General features: G+C 47.0%; 1 pseudogene; it reads right to left on the bottom strand.

The window, feature by feature from the left end:
* The window catches only part of LOC119352659, a 10,337-nt pseudogene extending 6,051 nt beyond the window's left edge, over positions 1–4,286 (bottom strand).
* Between the last annotated feature and the right edge of the window lie 18,085 nt (positions 4,287–22,371).

The raw sequence follows: 22,371 nt of genomic DNA, 5'->3' as shown, positions 1-22,371 counted from the left end.
CCCGCACCATAACCCGCCCTAACCCTAAAGCCAACGGGGGAGGGGGAGACAACAACGAAAGGGAGAGCAGGAGGGGAGAGTTACCATCCGGGGAAGCCATAGATCGCCGGAGAATCGAGATCCGCCCTGGGCCGCCGCCGCCGCTCCTGATCTCTAGGCGCCAACAAGCCCGTCGCCCGCAGGTCGCCCTGCCTCCTCGCACCGAAATGACGCCCCCGTGCGGTTGCAGCAAAAAACTGGGGAAGGGATAACCCGTGCGCGTTAAAAAAATGGGTCTATGGTGACACGTGGCGCAGACAACGTCCTTGGATCAAAAGAGATCCAACGCACGAAGCGCGACCGGCGCAACGGTTCAGCCGGCGCCCCGGCCACAAACACTTCCCATTTATTAAAGGGCTGAGGACGTCGTCAAGTCGTGGTCCGAGTAAAACTCTCTACCTACGGATAGAAGTTTCTGGACCTCGTCTTTGTGGCGCTCTCATGCGTGGCTGATGTTTGATGTCTTGTATGGGCTGGGGCCCATGTAGTCATCTGTGTATCAGATGGTTGGTACACAGTCGGGCCAGACCAACTGCCCACGCTGTGCTACTTCTCTTCTCCTTTCATGAATATCTTGCATGCTCCTTGCTTCATGCATGCCATGCATGCATGGTTGCCTTTTATTTAAATTGGTCTTAGGTCCATCTCTTGCATGCACGGTTGTAGCATTTGAATGGACACTAAAGTGTACACATGTATATACACATATGTCTTGGTCGCCTCATTTTAACACGTGGCTTGTACAAATACTTCATAATTTTGCATATAATAAAAAAAAGTGTTGTATCTTTGTTTCCGACCATAAAACAATTCATAAAATTATTGTTAATAGAAATCACCTGATTATTGTATATGAGGATAATATTTTTGGTCGTATCTGTAGAGTCCATGTCCACATTATCCTCTCTTTCTTGAAAACAAAGCCGTCCTCGGTTTTGAATAATTTGAAAATAGACTAACCAAATAGACTAACCAAAAAGACAAAGCCGTCGGTATGTATTATTTCCAATAAGTTAGTGGCTCGCTCCATTGTTCTGGAGAGCGGAGTCTTAGTCATCTTGCCCATGAGGCACGGTTCGCAAGCATCAAATGATTCATAATCAAGTGATTCCAAAAGTCCATCCGCATGGAGTGTCTGCATGCGCTTTACACCAATATGACCTAAACGGCAGTGCCACAAATATGTTGCACTATCATTAACAACTTTGCATATTTTGGCATCAATATTGTGGATATGTGTATCACCACGATCGAGATTCAACAAAAATAGACCACTCTTTCAGGGTGCATGACCATAAAAGATATTACTCATGTAGAACAACCATTATTTTCTGATTTAAATGAATAACCGTCTCACATCAAACAAGATTTAGATATAATGTTCATGCTCAACGCTGGCACCAAGTAACAATTATTCGGGTCTAAAACTAATCCCAAAGGTAGATGTAGAGGTAGCGTGCCGACGGCGATGACATCGACCTTGGTACCATTCCCGACGCGCATCCTCACCTCGTCCTTAGCCAATCCTCGTTTAATCCGTAGCCCTTGTTTCGAGTTGCAAATATAGCAACAGAACCAGTATCAAATACCCAGGCGCTACTACGAGCATTAGTAAGGTACACATCAATAACATGTATATCAAATATACCTTTGTTCACTTTGCCATCTTTCTTATCCGCCAAATACTCTGGGCAGTTTCGCTTCCAGTGACCAGTCCCTTTGTAGTAGAAGCACTCAGTTTCAGGCTTGGGGTCCAGACTTGGGCTTCTTCCTGAGAGTGGCAACTTGCTTGCCATTCTTCTTGAAGTTCCCCTTATTTCCTTTGCCCTTTTTTTGAAACTAGTGGTCTTGTTAACCATCAACACTTGATGCTCTTTCTTGATTTCTACCTTCGTAGCTTTGAGCATAGCGAAGAACTCGGGAATTGTCTTTCCATCCCTTGCATATTATAGTTCATCACAAAGCCTTTGTGAAAGGATTGATATAGTTGACTAGAGGGGGGGTGAATAGGCAACTAACAATTTTTAGCTTTTCTTTACCAATTTAAACTTTGCATCAAAGTAGGTTGTCTAGATATGCAACTAGGTGAGCAACCTATATGATGCAACAACAACAATAACAACAAGCAAGCAAGTGATATAACACAAATAAGCTTGCACAAGTAAAGGCACGAGATAACCAAGAGTGGAGCCGGAGAAGACGAGGATGTGTTACCGAAGTTCCTTCCTTTTGAGGGGAAGTACGTCTCCGTTGGAGCGGTGTGGAGGCACAATGCTCCCTAAGAAGCCACTAGGGCCACCGTATTCTCCTCACGCCCTCAGACAATGCGAGATGCCGTGATTCCACTATTGGTGCCCTTGGAGGCGGCAACCGAACCTTTACAAACAAGGTTGGGGCAATCTCCATAACTTAATTGGAGGCTCCCAATGACACCATGAAGCTTCACCACAATGGGATATGTCTCCGCGGTGACTCAACCGTCTAGGGTGCTCAAACACCCAAGAGTAACAAGATCCGCAAGGGATTAGTGGGGGGAAATCAAATTTCTCTTAGTGGAAGTGTAGATCGGGGCCTTCTCAAGCAATCCCTAGAAAATCAACGAGTTTGATTGGCTAGGGAGAGAGATCGGGCGAAAATGGAGCTTGGAGCAACAATGGAGCTTGGGGACGGAAGAGATAGTCAACTTAGAGAAGAAGACACCCCTTATATAGTGGAAGAACAAATCCAACCGTTATCCGCCAACCCAGCCTGCGTAGCACGGTACTACCGCACCAGGGCCGCGGTACTACCGCAGGGGCATGCGGTACTACCGCAGGCCCCCACGGTACTACCACCCGAGCAGCACAAACCAGGACAGCCCAAATGCACTGAAGCAGAGGGCGGTAGGACTGCTGGCGCGATACTACCGCTCCCCCTTGCGGTACTACCGCAAGGTAGGGATGTTCCAGACTTCGAGAAGGCACAGACATATAAAAATACATCCGTGGCAACTTCCGCTGAGTTGGAGTCAATGCAAAAATCCGACATGGTAGTACCGTGAACCTGGGGCGGTACTATCGCGTGGGGTGTGGATGTAAAAATTATATCCGCTCCTACTACCGCGCAGGCTGCTGAGCCAGACCAGAACGCACGGTACTACCGCACACCCGGCACGGTACTACCGCGTAGGGCGCAGATGTAAAAAATTACATCCGCTCCTACTATTGTAGCCGCAGCAGCGCCTGGCATGGGGCCACTGTACTACAACTCCAAAGGAGTGGTACTACCGTGGGCGCTTGCAGTACTACCGCACCTAGGCCCGGTACTACCGCAAGGGCCTGTGGTACTACCGCTCCTAGGAGTAGTACTACCGCATATCCAAGCTCAGCCAACACGACAATTTGCATAGACGAGAAAAGACGGAGGATGCTCCAAAGTGCCAAAGGAAAGGCGGTGCAAAGGAGAAGATGTGTACGTGACGATTCCACCCAAACCTTTCCAAAGCAGACTCCCTCTTAATAGTACGGCTTTCCTCAAATCCACCGAAAAGAAACTTAGAGAAATGTCGTCTTCAATAATCTTCGAGGGGCACCAAATCATCTTGTGCCTAGTGATGAAATGTCTGACAAACTCAAAGCACACAATTAGTCCGCAAAAGCATTGTCATCAATCACCAAAACAACTAAGGGATAAATATGCCCTTACAATCTCCCCCTTTTTGGTGGGTTGATGACAATACGGGATTTGCATAAAAAGAGATAACATAGAACATGGGAAAACCCCATACCTCTAAAATATAGACGAGCTCCCCCTATATGTGTGCTATGCAGATGAGTGCTTTGGACTGCACGACACACATACTAGGATCAACACTCCTCCTATATTTTAAAGACAAAGCATATCTTACAACAAAAAAGGCTAAAACTAAGCAAGATGGTACAAATGAGCATAAATATAAATAGCACAAGATAGCATAGGCTCAATAAGGTACGAGAGTGTCTTACACCATATGATAGAACAGACTCACAAGTGCAAACCAAACCAAAGAAAATGAAAACTCGACACAGAAGCACGACTCACAACTCGCAAATCCTACACTCTCTCCCCCTTTGGCATCGAGACACCAAAAAGGCAGAGAGGACACCTACAACACAGGTGGTGGCTCAAGCGGAGTAATCACTCGCACGCTCCTCGTCAGACTCGGCAGCTGGGACGGTCTCCTCCTGCTCCTCCTTAGAGTCAGTCCACTTGTAGCCCTGCTTCGCCATCCAGGCTGCCTCTGGCGTGATCACCCTCTCAGATCCGCTGGATATATGCTCACCAAACGTCCTAAAGATCCGCTTGTCGCTGCGGCGACTCTCCTTCTAAGCAACATGAGACCGGTACTGCCCCTTGGCCTGCATGCAGAATAGAGCCTTCATCTTGTTCTTCAGCTTCTTAGCCAAAGAGGGCTCAGAAGATGAAGGCGAATAGCCAGCAGAGCTGTCCTCATCAGCGTCCTCCTCCTCAATCTCACCTACATCCACATCATTTGAGCAGCCACTGCCTCAGCACAGGTAGTAGTGTTGGCCCACTGGGGCTTGACACGGAGCCGGATGGGCTCATGACGAATCCAGTCAGGGGCAAGAAACTCATCATCGGGATAGAGCTTCTCCCAAGTCTTCGAGATCAACAGAAACAGGTAAGGTCCATAGATGGGTACCTTACGGGTGAAAAACGCAAACTAGAGCTCGCACCACATAATATGTGAGACATCAAGTGGTTGTGTCTGAGAGATGCGCGCCTCCTCACAGATGAGCATCATATCCACCAGATAGGCATGCACTTTTTCCTTGTCACCAATGCGTGGAAAAAGAGAATTGCGGAAGACGTGGTACATGATGTCAAGGAAGGGGTTCAGCACCCACGTCTTCTTGCCACTGGGAAGCAACTTCTCAATATAGTAAGGCTGAAGCTTGTTCTTGTTGGCTGACTTGGGGTTGAAATGAGGGCGTACACCAACAGGTGTGTGGAGCCCCTCATCAGGAACCTGAAGCAAATCCATGAAGTTCTTCCATGAAGCAGTCAATCGTTGTCTGTTGGTCATCCAGGTCATGTTCCGTTCCTCATCAGTGTGGAAGTGGACCGAGGCAAAGAACTGGGCCACAAGCTCAGGGTCATAATCCAAATGGAATGAGATCACGTGCTCAATGCCAAATTGCTCCACGAGGTCCAAAGCCTCACCAAAGTAAGCATGGTGCCTATCATCCCTCATGTGATGGATGTCAATCCAGTGCACGTCCACATAGATGTTCTGCTTGGCCTTGATCACATCGAGATAAATGAGGTTCTGCTGCTTGGTCCAAAACAGATCATTCCCTCTGAAGTTGGCACGAGGATTCACATAGGGGTTGATCTTCCTTCGAGTAGCAAACTCAACAAGTAGTAGTTCATCCATGCCCTTGTCGGGCTCCTTGATCTTGGTGGCAGTGGTCTTGGCCCTGCGTTGGGGGTATTGGAGCCCTCTGGAGCTTTGTCTTGGTTGCGCAGATGCTTGGAGCCCATGTCACGACTGGGACTAGAGCGGCGAGCAGGAGCACCGGAGCCACCACCTAAAACACAAAACACAAACACACGCACAAGAAGCGAGAAGGATCAATGCAAAGACCTCAGCAAAACAGGTGAAACAAGTAGAACTCGCACTTGAGAGTTACCACAAAAGAGATTTGACAGAAACGGTAGTACCACATGGCTGTGCGGTACTAAAATTCTAGTGTTGTTCCTAGTCACGGTAGTACCGTGACAGGGTGGCACGGTAGTACCGTGTCTTGGAGCGGTAGTAAAATTTTAGTGCCGCACTTCACGCGGTAGTACCGCTCCGGAGGAGTGGTAGTACCGCACCAAAGATGCGGTAGTACCGCACGGCGGCAGATCCGAGTCCGCAATTGGATCTGAGCACAACTGTGACAACGACGCGGTACTACAATTGATCAAATCTACCACGGGGCAACAAAGCAAGCACAATCTCTACGCATTGCTACTCTCCTACATCCTACTCTTGCATAGATTTGGCCTAAAATCTCAAGAACAACATGCATCTCCCCCAAAACCTAGAAGCAAACAAACGAAACAAAGAGAGAGAGAGATTTGGGGAGAAACCTTGTTCCATGGAAAGAGGAAGTGGTGGGGAACGATCCCACCTGACGGAATCCGAGGAGAGCGGCCGGAGACGGAGATCCGACGAGGGTCTCCTACGCCGTTCTTGAGCGAGCGAGAGAGAGAGAGACAGCATGGAGAGAAACAGACGAATGGGTATGGGGGAGTTGGAACTCCCCCTGCCCGCTCTTAACCCCCACGCGCCCTCGACAGCGCGGTAGTACTGGGTGTCATCACGGTAGTACCGCCAGGGTGGAAGTATCGCACCGTTGGCGGTAGTAAAAAAATTACTGTTGCGCTAGGTGCGGAAGTACCGTGCGCTGCTCACGCGGTAGTACCGTGGCAAGCCGCGGTAGTACCCTGTGCTCAAGAATATGCAAGTTTCAAGAACAAGGGAAAACAAAAGCCTTTGCACAGAAACCTTCAAGCGAATGGACACACCAAAACGCTGACACACGAGATAACACACACAAGCTCGACACGACGAAAGGAAGACAAGAGACAAAAAGGGCTAAAACACTCAACACAACCTCTCTAAAGAGAGGGCGATGGCCGGAGCCACCTATGTTTGAGTTAATTGGTATGGCACCGCGAAGAGTTATCCTTGGGCCCATGACTAAAACTCAACTTTGAAGCACAAGTACCATCAACAATGGCTAATGTGAAAGAGTTGATCAATTTATGCATAATGGGGGGAGGGAGAGTTCATTGAGAGAACAACACTCCCCCTATGTTCATGCCTACACCTAGACAAGATAACAAGTTGAGTATGGTGGGGTGTGCACGGGTTCAAGCAACATTGCTCGAATCAATGATATTTAGCTCATGCCTTAACTCGCGAAATCTTGCTTCATACAGGTGCTTCGTTAAGATATCTGCAAGGTTATCAAGAGTGTTGACATAGTTGAGCTTGATCTCCCCTCTCCTAATATGATCCCGGATGAAGTGATACCGAATCTCAATATGCTTCACCTTGAAGTGTTGCACCGTGTTAAGAGAAATCTTGATGTCACTTTTATTGTCACACCAAAGAGGCACTCTGTCACAAATGACACCGTAAGCCTTTAAAGTTTGCCTCATCTAGAGAAGTTGTGCACAACAACTACCGGCAGCCACATACTCCGCTTTTGTGGACGAGAGAGACACACAACTTTGCTTCTTGGAAGACCAACTCACCAAAGAGCAACCAAGAAATTGGCACCCTCCGAAAGTTGACTTCCTATCCACTTTGTCTCCCGCCCAATCGGAGTCCGAATAGCCCACAAGATTGAAGTTAGATCCTCTTGGATACCATAAGCCAAAGTTTGGGGTATGAGCCAAATATCGAAGATTCGCTTGACCACCACATAGTGGCTTTCCTTAGGTGCGGCTTGAAACCATGCACAAATTCCCACACTCAACATGATATCCGTTCTAGATGCACAAAGGTAAAGCAAGGAGCCAATCATGGAGTGATATACCTTTTGATCCACCGCTTTACCATTGGGATCTATGTCAAGTTGGCATTTGACAGGCATTGGAGTGGAAGCCGGCTTGACATCACTTAGCTTGAATCTCTTGAGCATGTCTTGAGTGTATTTGGCTTGGTTGATGAAGGTTCCTTCTCTTCGTTGCTTGACTTCAAACCCGAGAAAGAACTTAAACTCTCCCATCATGGACATCTTGAACTTGGAGGTCATGAGTGCGGCAAATTCCTCATTGAAAGCTTTGTTAGGGGAACCAAAGATAATATCATCAACATATAGTTGACACACAAACAACTCCCCTTTGACCTTCTTAGTAAAAAGAGTGGGGTCGATTTTCCCAATTTCAAAACCACGATCTTGCAACAACTCGGTAAGGTGGTCATACCACGCACGTGGGGCTTGCTTAAGGCCATAGAGTGCCTTATCGAGTTGGTACACATGATCGGGAAAATAGGGTTCCTCGAACCCGGGGGGTTGCTTGACATATACCAACTCATTATTAGGACCATTAAGAAAAGCACTCTTCACATCCATTTGTTGTAACTTAAAGTTATGATGAGAAGCATAAGCAATCAACATGTGAATGGATTCAAGGCGAGCAACGGGAACAAAGGTTTCACCGTAGTCGATACCCTCGACTTGGGAGTAGCCTTGTGCTACCAAACGAGCCTTGTTGCGAATAATAATTCCATGGGCATCTTGCTTGTTCTTGAATATCCACTTGGTTCCAATGACATTATGGTTCCCCATTGGCCTTGGCACCAATCTCCACACCTTGTTGTGCTCGAAGTTGTTGAGTTCTTCATGCATGGCATTAAGCCAATCCGGATCCTCGAGCGCCTCATAGACCTTTTGGGGTTCAACACAAGAGACAAACACGTGATGTTCACAATAGTTTGCTAATTGTCTATGAGTGCTTACCCCCTTTCTTAAGCTTCCAAGCACATTTGTCATGAGATGATCTTTGGTGGATAGCTTGGATGCGATCTTGGCGGCACGACGCTCTAATTCCTACTTTGGAGAGAGTTGAGGAGCGGTCACTTGATCATCTTGAGTGTCATCTTGAGCTCATTCTTGATCTTGAGCTTGCTCTTGATCTTGAACTTTCTTGGATGAGAGAACTTGATCTTGGGCATCACTTGGTGATTCAACACCATCTTGAGGTTGATCTTGCCCTTGGTCTTGTTCATGAGGTTGAGGGCCTTCACTTTGTTCTTCGGAAGCATGTGGGCCTTGGGTTGGTGATGGCTCCATGTGAGTGGAACATTGTCCTTCTCCTTCGGCCACAAGGGGATCCTCAATGGGTAGGATAAAAGCAACACCCATTCTTCTTATGGCTTGGGGAGGAATTTCATCACCTACATCACAAGTGCCACTTTGCTCCACTTGGGAGCCGTTATTCTCATCAAACTCCATGTTACATGTCTCCTCAATAAGTCCCGTGGACTTATTGAGGACACAGTAAGCATGGGAGTTTGTAGCATAACCAACAAATATGCCCTCATGAGCTCTAGCCTCAAATTTAGACAAACGGACACCTTTCTTGAGAATGAAACACTTACACCCGAACACCCAGAAGTACTTGAGGTTGGGCTTGTTACCGGTGAGTATCTCATATGGAGTCTTGTTCAAGCCTTTGCGGAGGTAGAGCCGATTGGATGCATGACACGCGGTGTTGATGGCTTCGGCCCAAAAGTTGTATGGAGACTTGAACTCCGCCATCATGGTCCTTGCCGCATCCATCAACATCCGGTTCTTCCTCTCTGCTACACCATTTTGTTGAGGGGTGTAAGGTGTGGAATATTGATGCTTGATCCCCTCATCACTAAGAAACTCATCCAAGGTGTAGTTCTTGAAATCGGTGCCGTTGTCACTTCTTATTGTCAAGATCTTTGCATTGTGTTGACGCTGAGCTTCATTTGCAAAATCAATGACGGTTTGTTGGGTCTCACTATTCCTCTTGAAGAAATATACCCAAGTATATCTTGAATAATCATCCACAATCACCAAGCAATACTCCCTACCCCCAAGACTATCAAAAGATGGAGGCCCAAAGAGATCCATGTGAAGGAGCTCCAAAGGCCTCTTCGAATAAATGATAGTCCTGGGAGGGTGAGCCTTTTCATGTAGCTTTCCTTCGATACAAGCACTGCAAGCATGATCTTTAGCAAAACTAACATTTGTTAGTCCACGAACATGGTCCCCCTTGAGAAGACTTTGCAAAGATCTCATATTGACATGGGCTAAACGGTGATGCCAAAGCCATCCTACGTCAACTTTAGCCATTAGGCATGTCGCGATCTTAGTGAGTCGCTCCGAAAAGTTAATCACATAGAGACCGTTTTCGACATGCCCAACAAAGGCTACTTTAAGAGTCTTGCTCCACAAGAGGGCCATGGTATCAACATCAAAGAAAGTGGCAAATCCCATGAGCGCAAGTTGACAAACGGAAAGTAAATTGTATGCAAGGGACTCAACAAGCATGACCTTCTCGATCATGAGATCATGAGAAATGACAACCTTGCCGAGTCCCAATACCTTAGAGGATGAGGCGTCACCCACTCGACGTTGGTGGGCATGGATGGAATCTTTTGCATGTCCACCACCAAGTCCTTACTTCCGGTCATATGATTAGTAGCTCCACTATCGAGCAACCATGATCCCCCACCGGAAGCAAACACCTTGTTGGTGGCTTTAGCCATGAGGCACTTGGTAGTGATGTTCTCATTGGGTGAGTCGAAGAGAGACACCTGTGGAGTTGTCGCAATGGCAACGGAGGCCATGGCAACCGGCTCACCGTCTTCATCATCATCATCATCATCCTCATTGTACTCTTCTTGTGCCACCAACCCCCTGGGAGGAGTCTTCTTGGTGAAGTTGCTCTTGTTTGGGAAAGACTTGGCCTTGTCCTCTCGGATGAGCTTGCCACCATTGTCTTCCCTCTTGTCATAAGGACATTCCACAACAAAGTGGCTCACATTGCCACAATTATAGCACGTCCTCACTCATTGCTTGACCTTCTCGCCACTTGAGTGGTTTTTGTTGAAGTTGGGCCTTGTGTTCTTCTTGCTCCAAAATTGCATTGAAGCAAGAGCCATGTGTTCATGATAGGCATACTTTGTATCTTCGGGGTTTCTCTCCTCTTCTTCCTCTTCGTCCTCTTCTTCCACACTAACCTTGGCCTTCAATGCAAGGTTGGGCTTCTTTGCTCTTTGAGAACGTAACACCGCATTGTCGGCGGTCTTGTCCAAGATGCTCATAGCCACAAACTCATCCAACACTTCACTTGAGGACAAGGTGTGGAAGTCCGGCCTTTGACGAATGACGGAGGACATTGCCTTGTGATAAGGTATCATGGCCTTGAGGAGTTTGCACTTGATCCAATTGTCATCCATATCCTTGCTCGCATGATCTCGGAGTGAGACCGCGAGTTTGGTTAATATCCGATAAAGCTCATGAGGTTCTTCATCTTCTTTCATTGCAAACTCATCGGCTTCATCTTGCACCACTTCATAGTTGGAGCATTGAATGCTTGCGCTTCCCTTGTAGAGGGAAACAACATGGTGCCATGCACCCTTGGCCATGGTGAAGGGCTGGAAATGAGCAAGATCTTCGGGTTGAATTGCATCTTGGATGATGAAGAGAGCATTATCATTGAATTGATTATCCGTGGCTTCTTTAGGGGTGAAGTTGCTTCGGTCATGCGGATAGAAACCTTCTTCAATGATTCTCCAAAGATTAGTATTCACATGATTTAAATGACGCTTAAAGCGATAAACCCAAGAATCAAAGTCCTCATTTTTCACAATCTTAGGGGGAGGACCGGCATGATTAAAATGAGTGGAGGGAAATGGTCCACCATAAGTAAGCAGACGTTCCACATGGGCAAAGATGTTGTTGCCAACTTTACCACTAGAAGAAGGAGCCTTTTCACTAGTAGCTCCCCCCTTGTCGGAGTTAGCATCCGTCACCTTGTTAGTGGGATCACCCACTTTCAATTGTGCGGTAGATAGTTTAAGCCCTTCTAAGAATTTATTAAACATGCTTTCAACCTTGGTCGTCATAGAGGTTTTCAATGTGTCCAAAGCCACATTGAATTCCTCATGAGATACCGCGGTTCCCCCATCGGCCGTAGACGAGATTGGATTCACACCGGAGTGTTCCTCCGCACCGTCTACGGTGTCAACCATACTCTTCGGACAACAAAGTCCTTAAAAAGAGACGGGGCTCTGATACCAATTGAAAGGATCGATATAGTTGACTAGAGGGGGTGAATAGGAAACTAACAATTTTTAGCTTTTCTTTACCAATTTAAACTTTGCATCAAAGTAGGTTGTCTAGATATGCAACTAGGTGAGCAACCTATATGATGCAACAATAACAATAACAACAAGCAAGCAAGGGATATAACACAAATAAGCTTCCACAAGTAAAGGCACGAGATAACCAAGAGGGAGCCGGAGAAGACGAGGATGTGTTACCGAAGTTCCTTCCTTTTGAGGGGAAGTACGTCTCCGTTGGAGCGGTGTGGAGGCACAATGCTCCCTAAGAAGCCACTAGGGCCACCGTATTATCCTCACACCCTCACACAATGCGAGATGCCGTGATTCCACTATTGGTGCCCTTGGAGCCGGCGACCGAACCTTTACAAACAAGGTTGGGGCAATCTCCACAACTTAATTGGAGGCTCCCAACGACACCACGAAGCTTCACTAGAATGGAATATGGCTCCACGATGACCTCAACCGTCTAGGGTGCTCAAACACCCAGGAGTAACAAGATCCGCAAGGGATTAGTGGGGGGAAATCAAATTTCTCTTGGTGGAAGTGTAGATCGGGGCCTTCTCAAGCAATCCCTAGAAAATCAACAAGTTTGATTGGCTAGGGAGAGAGATCAGGCGAAAATGGAGCTTGGAGCAACAATGGAGCTTGGGGACGGAAGAGATAGTCAACTCGGAGAAGAAGACACCCCTTATATAGTGGAAGAACAATTCCAACCGTTATCCACCAACCCAGCCTGCGTAGCACGGTACTACCGCGCCAGGGACGTGGTACTACCGCAGGGGCATGTGGTACTACCGCAGGGCCCCGCGGTACTACCTCCTGAGCAGCACAAACCAGGACAACCCAAATGCACTGAAGCGGAGGGCGGTAGGACCGCTGGCGCGGTACTACCGCAAGGCAGGGATGTTGTCGGTGTCAAAACTGGCGGATCTCGGGTAGGGGGTCCCGAACTGTGCGTCTAAGGCGGATGGTAACAGGAGGCAGGGGAGACGATGTTTACCCAGGTTCGGGCCCTCTCGATGGAGGTAATACCCTACTTCCTGCTTGATTGATCTTGGTGATATGAGTATTACAAGAGTTGATCTACCACGAGATCGTAGAGGCTAAACCCTAGAAGCTAGCCTATGGTATGATTGTTGTTGTCCTACGGACTAAACCCTCCAGTTTATATAGACATCGGAGGGGGCTAGGGTTACACAGAGTCGGTTACAAGGAAGAAGATCTATATATCCGTATTGCCAAGCTTACCTTCCATGCCAAGAAGAGTCCCATCCGGACACGGGACGAAGTCTTCAATCTTGTATCTTCATAGTCCAAAAGTCCGGCCAAAGGATATAGTCCGGCTGTCTGGAGACCCCCTAATCCAGGACTCCCTCAGTAGCCCCTGAACCAGGCTTCAATGACGATGAGTGCGGCGCGCAGATTTGTCTTCGGCATTACAAGGCCGGTTCTTCCTCCGAATACTCCATAGAAGATTTTGAACACAAGGATAGTGTCCGGCTCTGCAAAACAAGTTCCACATACCACCGTAGAGAGAATAACATTTCCACAAATCTAATCTGCTGACACGTTTAGCAACATGACATCATGCCATGGCCCGGTCATTATTCGAACCGTTTTTCTCAACCATCACTGCACATATCGTGAGGCAGTTTTCTTGACACGTCTTGTCGAAGCAGAGACCGTGTCCCCTTATCACGGGATTCTCATCAATATGGGTATGGGTAACCCAACCGCGCCATCAATTAGGGCGCTCGGGGAATAAGCGATTTTACCAGGTAAGTGGGAGATGCATCACCTATTCCGCCCTTATAAAGGGACAAAGATTCATCCTTTTTACCCACGCCTTCTTCTTCCTTGCTTATCCATTCTCGCACACTCGAGCTCCAGCGCCCAAGTTCGTGTCTTTCTCCTTAAACCACTCCAAGCATGTCTAGAGCGGGAGGCAAGTGGATGGTCTCCTCCGTCATGGAGGAAAACATCACAAAGCTACGGGAAGCCGGATATCTGGCCGCGGACATCGCACACCGGCTGCCAGATGCGGGGCTGATCATCCCTACACCCGAACCCCATGAGAGGGTAGTTTTCCTTACCCACTTTGTCCGCGGACTGGGATTTCCCCTTCACCCGTTTGTCCACGGGCTCATGTTCTACTACGGGCTGGATTTTCATGATCTGGCCCCCAATTTCATCCTCAACATCTCGACATTTATCGTCGTGTGTGAGGCCTCCCTCCGCATCAGGCCCCACTTCGGCCTGTGGCTGAAGACCTTCAATGTTAAACCGAAGGTGGTGGTCGGCCAGCAAGCAGAGTGCGGAGGCGCCATGGTGGGCAAAATGCCTAACGTCACCTGGCTCGAAGGCTCCTATGTGGAGACCATAAAGGGGTGGCAATCGGGGTGGTTCTACATCACCGAACCGCGTGACACCAACTGGGTGGCGGCCCCCAAATTTTGACCCGGAATCCCCACGCGGCTCACTTCCTGGAAAGAGAAGGGCCTGTCCTGGGGTTGCCGGCTAGAGCTGACCGGACTCCAGACCTGCATCAAGAACATGATGAGCAAGAAAATCAAGCTCGTCAACGTGGTCCAGGTCATGCTCTTCCGCCGGATCCTCCCGTGTCAACGATGGGTATTCAATTTGTGGGAGTTCGACCCGGTCAAGCACCAGACGCTGCGAGAGCTCTTCGACACGATGCACAAGGACGTTTGGAAGGTGCTGTTTAAAGGCGCCGAGGTACCTCCTCCCCTTACCGAGGATCGCGGACTCAGCACAAAGTGCCATGCCAATCCGGTAAGTTTTTATATCTCACAGGATATTTATTTGCCCCAGTTTAATCATGTGTGGGATCTAAGTTTCCATGCCATTAACAAGACTGGGTAGAGACAGCGGAGCAGATCGATTGCCCAGCCCCCCTGCCTGAAGATCCTACAGATGCTCTCCTAACGGAGATGCTGGTTTCGGCGCCTTACGAGGTGCCGGTGAAGAAGGCCAAGAAGAAGGCCACGGGGACCTGAAAAGGGTCTCCGGTGCAAGGTAATATAGGACTCATCGTCCGATAACTCTGAAGCGCACTCCTCCCACGAAAACGAGGAGGAGGAAGAGGAAAGTTCTCCCCCTAGCCGGGGGAGACAAGAAAAGGAAGGCCGCCCCAACTGGGGAGGCCGAAGGGTCCAAGAAGGGAAGGACCCTCCTTCCAGACTGCTCCACGATGGCCGCCTACAACGACGACGAGTGGTTACCCAGGGACAAGCCCCTGGCGAAGTCGTAAGTATCCGGATACCATAGTAATTCATGGTATGTTTTATTGCACTGCTTCTCCTTACGCCATATGATTATGCAGTCTGTCCCGAGCCTGTCTCGACGTATCTTCATCGGATGGTTCTTTGGACTCGTTAGATATGAATAGCTATTCACTTCCGACCGCCTCCACCCCTTGCCCTACGGACAACGTCGAGGTGTTGTCTCAAAAGGCACCGAGCCGAGGGGAGGTAGTCCTGGGGCCCCCTCGAGGCGACCTTCCGGACCCTGGGAGCAAAGGGAGCAAGACTCCCACGAGCTCCAAGTTTGGCCCCCAGCCGAACACTACGCCGGAACCTTCGGTGGTTCCAGACTCCAGCGGGCGACCCCTCGTTAAGAGGGGAAAGCCGCCCGTGCCGGTGGCCTCTGTCCAACTAGAGGCACCGGACAACTTGCTGGAAGCGCTTCGCGGCGCTTCCATCGATGAAGAGCACCGCACTATCATGAGTGCGGTGATCGAGAAAGTTCAGTCTGCCAAAAACGGACTAACCGAAGCTTGTGCCAGCCTCCTAACAGGCTTTCAGGTAAGCAATCAAAATATAGGAAAATATTACCACATAGATAGTAGCCCCTGATGCATTGTTTGGCGTTCGCGAAGAAAGGCCGAATAGAGGATCAAATAATGACTCGGGAGTCTAATAAGAATATGTCTATGTGTATATGCAGGCTTCACTGCTGGCCGCTGCCGCACGTACTGCGGAGGTCGCTGCATTGAAGCAGGACCTTGAGCGGTCTGAGGAAGAGCTCGGCCTTACCAAGAGGCAGCTCGAGGAGAGCAAAGGTAAGCAATACCTTGTCTATATATTAAAAAGAAATTTGGTTGTAAAGTAATAGGACCATCATGAATTTGCCAGGGGCCACGACCGAGGTTGCGACCCTGAAGAAGGCGTTGTCCAAGGCCGAAGACAAAGCGGCCAAGGAGCGCATTGGCAGGAAAAGCAAGAAGTCCGGGTAGGCGAGGTGCAGCAAGAGCTCGAGGCTCTCGCCAAAAAACACGAGTCCTTGGAGCTTGACTCTAAGATGCGAGAGTCCGAGCTTGGGAAGGCACTCGAAAGCGCACGGAGCGCCAAGGCTGAAGCCCACAAGGCCCTCCAGGAGATTGATGCGGTGAAGAAGATAGCAGCGGGTAAGGCATTCATTATGCAAAGCAAGCATGTGAAGGAAACTTTCCTTTTACTTACCCGAGTTTGGAGCTCTCCAGGAGCGTTCGCAGATCTTCCCCGCAGTGTACTGGATGCCGCAGAGTTTTATCGAGCTGAGGAGGGGAGTTTGACGGAAAAGTTGTTCTGGTCTCAGTATACTGGGACCGAACACCCAATGCCCTTGACCGACGAGCTGAAGCAACTGGTCGAGCTTCACAAGGCGGCCGAACAGGCCATGAAGGGTCTTATAGTCCGGATGTGGCCCGGCGATCCCCTGCCTAGTAGCTACTTCGGTCTGATGAAGCGGCTTGTGGATGCCTGCCCACGACTTGAAGTCATAAAGCGGTCCATCTGCATCGAGGGTGCGCGCAGGGCTTTTGCCTGGGCGAAGGAGCACTGGGCGAAGCTGGACGCCGTAAAGCTGGTGAAGGAGGGGCCGCCGGAGGGAAAGGAGCATCGCTGCCCCGAAATGTATTATGATAGTGTCCTGAAGGGTTCCCGCCTTGTGGCGGAGGAATGTGCTAGAGATGTAAGTTTTGAATGAACATGCTCATGTGATCCTGTAATGTGAAACGAGTTCATTTGCGCTATGCAACGCTTTTTGAATTTAAAATATTACCTTCTGTGCGGTCGTTTATAAAATCTGACAGTTGGCCAGTTGTCGGCTTCTGCCCCCATGTAACTAGTACTGGGGTGTTCGGGATAAACCTGAGCACTCTTTATCCCAATTTTGGGTCCTTCGAGGGAGGTGTTCAGCACGACGAACCAAGCAATCGGACTATAAGGCTTTATCACTCTCACTTAGCCATAGAAGTCTACAATTTTAAATTTTGGTGAAGCCCCTAGTATTCGGAAGGCCGAATTTGGGGCGCTATATACGCCTAAGTCGGGCAAGGCCGACTCCTCGCCTGAAGTGGAAAAAGTCTTTAAGGACTTGAGACCTCTCGAATAGCGACCAGCTCTTGCCTTATCATGATAGTCAGTTTTCAGGTTTCTCTACTGAGGTGCTCGTCCGGAAGAACCGGGACACAATCGCAGTAGTTCTCCCAGCGCTACCTTAGCCGATATAGCGGAACGTAAGGTACCAAAACATGGGAGCCGGGAAAACCCAACTATTGACCCAAGACATGATTCGGAGCTGATGCATATAATGCTATAAGTTCGGGGTGCCACACTGTCGAAAGTGTTCGGACTTCTCACGCCATATTATGGGGTAAATGAAAGCCCCTGGCGTACTGACCGTACCAGAATGTACGGGTGCAAGTTGTCGTAAATGAACATATAAGAAAAAAGGGATGGATAATGCAATAATAGACTAATGCTATGCATTGTTATTTAAATAATACATCGAAGCGTACTGATACAAGTAGTGCAATAAGAAAAAAATAGGACTATTTGACATGTCCTATCCAAGGGCAAGCTGCGTATGGGTAGTAAAAAGCGGGTATATCGATTGTTATTAGACACCACCTGGGGGTTCCCTTGTACGTCTTAGCTTCTTGCCTCCGTGGTTGTTCCTTCCCGCAATGTGTCCGGCAATCATACTGGCGGAAAGGGCTTCCAGAGAGTAAGGTCCTGAAAGAGAAAAAATGATAAAGGTATGCATCCCCTAGGGCGGTTAAGCCGCATTGCAGGACGTACCCTGATCGTGCCCCCGCCTATGCCCATGGTATTTTCAGTGCGTAATTATGTACGCGCGGCACGAATTTCGTTGCTTGACTCGGGCTGGGACGGGGGCCGAATTGCTAGGCGAGCTCTGGACATGCCAGGCGATCCTGTTGCAGGTTACTCCGGACTCGCTTGACGGTGTCCGGGGGCTGTATTGCCGAATTGGCGGTTTGCCTTAAAAGGCTGGTTTGTGCTTCTGCTGCGAGGGCCGTGATACGTCCATTTTGCATCATGCTTTTATATCAATATTTATTGCATTATGGGCTGTTATTACACATTATGTCACAATACTTATGCCTATTCTCTCTTATTTTACAAGGTTTACATAAAGAGGGAGAATGTCGGCAGCTGGGATTCTAGGCTGGAAAAGGAGCAAATATTAGAGACCTATTCTACACAACTCCAAAAGTCCTGAAACTTCACGGAAGATGTTTTCCAAATATACAAAAACTATTGAGATCAAGAACTTCACTAGGGGCCACACCCTGCCCACGAGGGTGGGGGCGCGCCCTACCCCCCTGGGCGCACCCCCTACCTCGTGGGCCCCCTGGTGGCCCTCCAGTGGCCATCTTCTGCTATATGGAGTCTTTCGATGGAAAAAAATCATAAGCCATCTTCTCGGACGAAAATCCACCGCCACGAGGCGGAACCTTGGCGCAACCAATCTAGGGCTCTGGCGGAGCTATTCTGCCGGGGAAACTTCCCTCCCGGAGGGGGAAATCATCGCCATCGTCATCACCAATGCTCCTCTCATCGGGAGAGGGCAATCTCCATCAACATCTTCATCAGCACCATCTCATCTCAAAACCCTAGTTCATCTGTTGTATCCAATTCTTGTCTCCAAGTCCGGGATTGGTGCTAGTAGGTTGCTAGTAGTGTTAATTACTCCTTGTAGTTGATGCTAGTTGGTTTAATTGGTGAAAGATCATATGTTCAGATCCTATATGCATATTAATACCCCCCTGATTATGAGCATGTTTATGCTTTGTGAGTAGTTACTTTTGTTCCTGAGGACATGGGAGAAGTCTTGCTATTAGTAGTCATGTGAATTTGGTATTCGTTCGATATTTTGATGAGATGTATGTTGTCTCTCCTCTAGTGGTGTTATGTCAACGTCGACTACATGACACTTCACCATTATTTGGGACTAGAGGAAGGCATTGGGAAGTAATAAGTAGATGACGGGTTGCTAGAGTGACAGAAGCTTAAACCCAAGTTTATGCGTTGCTTCATAAGGGGCTGATTTGGATCCATATGTTTCATGCTATGGTTAGGTTTACCTTAATACTTTTGTTGTATTTGCGGATGCTTGCAATAGAGGTTAATCATAAGTGCGATGCTTGTCCAAGTAAGGGCAGCACCCAAGCACCGGTCCACCCACATACCAAATTATCAAAGCACCGAACGCGAATCATATGAACGTGATTAAAACTAGCTTGACCATATTCCCATGTGTCCTCGGGAGCGCTTTACATCATATAAGATTTTGTCCAGGCTTGTCCTTTGCTACGAAAAGGATTGGGCCACCTTGCTGCGCCTTATTTACTTTTGTTACTTGTTGCTCGTTACAAATTATCTTATCACAAAACTATCTGTTACCACTTATTTCAGTACTTGCAGAGAATACCTTGCTGGAAACCGCTTATCATTTCTTTCTGCTCCTTGTTGGGTTCGACACTCTTACTTATTGAAAGGACTACGATAGATCCCCTATACTTGTGGGTCATCAAGACTCTTTTCTGGCGCCGTTTCCGGGGAGTGAAGCGCCTTTGGTAGGTGGAATTTGGTAATGAAAAATTTATATAGTGTTCTGAAATTTACTGTCACTTATTACCATGGAAAGTAATCCTCCGAGGGGCTTGTCCGGGGTATCTTCACCCCGACCAGTAGAGCAAAGAGTTGCTCCTCAACCTACTGAACCTACTGAAAATGAAAATGAAAATGAAAATGCTTGCTTTGAAGTTCCTTCAGGTATGATAGAAAAACATCTAGCTAATCCTTTTTAGGAGATGGAACAAAACATCCTGATGAACAATTGATATATGTGGATAAAGTTTGTGGATTATTTAAGCTTGCAGGTGTACCCGGAGATGTTGTTAAGAAGAAGGTCTTCCCCTTATCTTTGAGGGCAGATGCATCGACATGGTATAGGCTATGTGATGATATGATGTCTTGAAATTACAAACGATTGAAATTGGAATTTCATCAGAAGTTTTATCCTATGCATCTTGTTCATCGTGATCGCAATTACATATAATTTTTGGCCTCGCGAAGGAGAAAGCATCGCTCAAGCTTGGGGGAGGCTTAAATCAATGTTATATTCATGTCGCAATCATGAACTCTCAAGAGAAATGATTATTCAAAAAATTTATGCTCGGCTTTCTAGTAACAATCGCACCATGCTTGATACTTCTTGTGCTGGCTCTTTTATGATGAAGACTATTGAATTAAAATGGGATTTATTGGAAAGAATTAAACACAACTCTGAAGATTGGGACCTCGACAATGGTAAGGAGTCAGGTATGACACCTAGTTTTGATTGTGTTAAATCTTTTATGGATACCGACATTTCTCGTAAATTTAGCACTAAATATGGACTTGACTCTGAGATAGTAGCTTCTTTCTGTGAGTCTTTTGCTGTTTATGTTGATCTCCCCAAGGAGAAGTGGTTTAAATATCATCCTCCCATAGAAGTAAAAGTAGCTGCACCTATTAAAGTTGAAGAAAAGACTATCACTTATAATGATCCTATTGTTCCTACTTCTTATGTTGAGAAACCACCTTTCCTTGTTAGGATAAAGGATCATGCTAAAGCTTCAACTGTGGTTCGTAAAAGCAATATTAAAACATATACACCTCCTGAGCAAGTTAAAGTTGAACCTAATATTGCTATTGTTAAAGATATCTTGTCTGATAATATAGATGGGCATGTTATTTATTTCTGTAATGAAACTGCTAGAATTGCTAAACCCCGTGATAAAAATAAACCTAGACCTGTGGTAGGCATGCACGTTATTTCTGTTAAAATAGTAGATCATTGTTATCATGGCTTATGTGATATGGGTGCTAGTGCTAGTGCAATACCTTATTCCTTATACAAAGAAGTTATGCATGATATTGCACCTGCTGAGATGGAAGATATTGATGTCACGATTAAACTTGCTAATAGAGATACTATTTCACCAATGGGAATTGTTAGAGATGTTGAAATCTTGTGTGGGAAAATTAAATATCCTGCTGATTTTCTTGTTCTTGGTTCCCCACAAGATAGCTTTTGTCCCATTATATTTGGTAGACCCTTCTTAAATATTGTTAATGCTACCATAGATTGCAAAAGAGATGTTGTTACTATCAGTTTAGATGATATGACTCGTGAATTTATTTTTTCTAAATTTAGTAGACAACACCGTGAATAAGAATTACCTAGTAAGGATGAAATTATTGGTCTTGCTTCTATTGCCATACCTCCTAGTGATCCCTTAGAACAATATTTGCTAGACCATGAAAATGACATGTTTATGAATGAAAGAAGGGAATTAGATGAAGTATTCTTTAAACAGGAACCTATTCTGAAAAACAATTTACCTATTGAAATCCTAGGGGATCCTCCTCCACCCAAGGGTGATCCGTGTTTGAGCTTAAACCGTTACCTCATACTCTTAAATATGCTTATCTTGATGAGAAAAAGATATATCCTGTTATTATTAGTGCTAACCTTTCAGAACATGAGGAGGAGAGATTATTGAAAACTCTGAAGAAGCACCGCGCTGCTATTGGGTATACTCATGATGATCTTAAGGGCATTAGTTCCATTCTATGTCAACATAAAATTAATTTGGAAGAAGATGCTAAACCAGTTCGTGATCATCAATGCCGACTGAATCCTAAAATGAAAGAAGTGGTAAGAAAGGAGATACTAAAGCTCCTTGAGTCAGGTATAATTTATCCCATTGCTGATAGTCAATGGGTAAGCCCTGTCCATTGTGTCCCTAAGAAGGGAGGTATTACTGTTGTTCCTAATGATAAAGATGAATTGATTCCTCAAAGAACTATTACATGTTATAGGATGGTAATTCATTTCCGCAAATTAAATAAGGCTACTAAAAAGGATCATTACCACTTACCTTTTATTGATCAAATGCTAGAAAGATTGTCCAAACATACACATTTTTGCTTTCTAGATGGTTATTCTGGTTTCTCTCAAATACCCGCGTCAGCCAAAGATCAATCAAAGACTACTTTTACATGCCATTTTGGTACTTTTGCTTATGGACGTATGCCTTTTGGTTTATGTAATGCACCTGCTACCTTTCAAAGATGCATGATGGCTATATTCTCTGACTTTTGTGAAATGATTTG

This window comes from Triticum dicoccoides, chromosome 1A, assembly GCF_002162155.2.
Source record: "Triticum dicoccoides isolate Atlit2015 ecotype Zavitan chromosome 1A, WEW_v2.0, whole genome shotgun sequence".
In the NCBI taxonomy this organism is placed as follows: Eukaryota; Viridiplantae; Streptophyta; class Magnoliopsida; order Poales; family Poaceae; genus Triticum; species Triticum dicoccoides.
The sequence above is the reverse complement of the archived record's forward strand: the minus strand, read 5'-3'. Positions and strand labels throughout refer to the sequence as shown.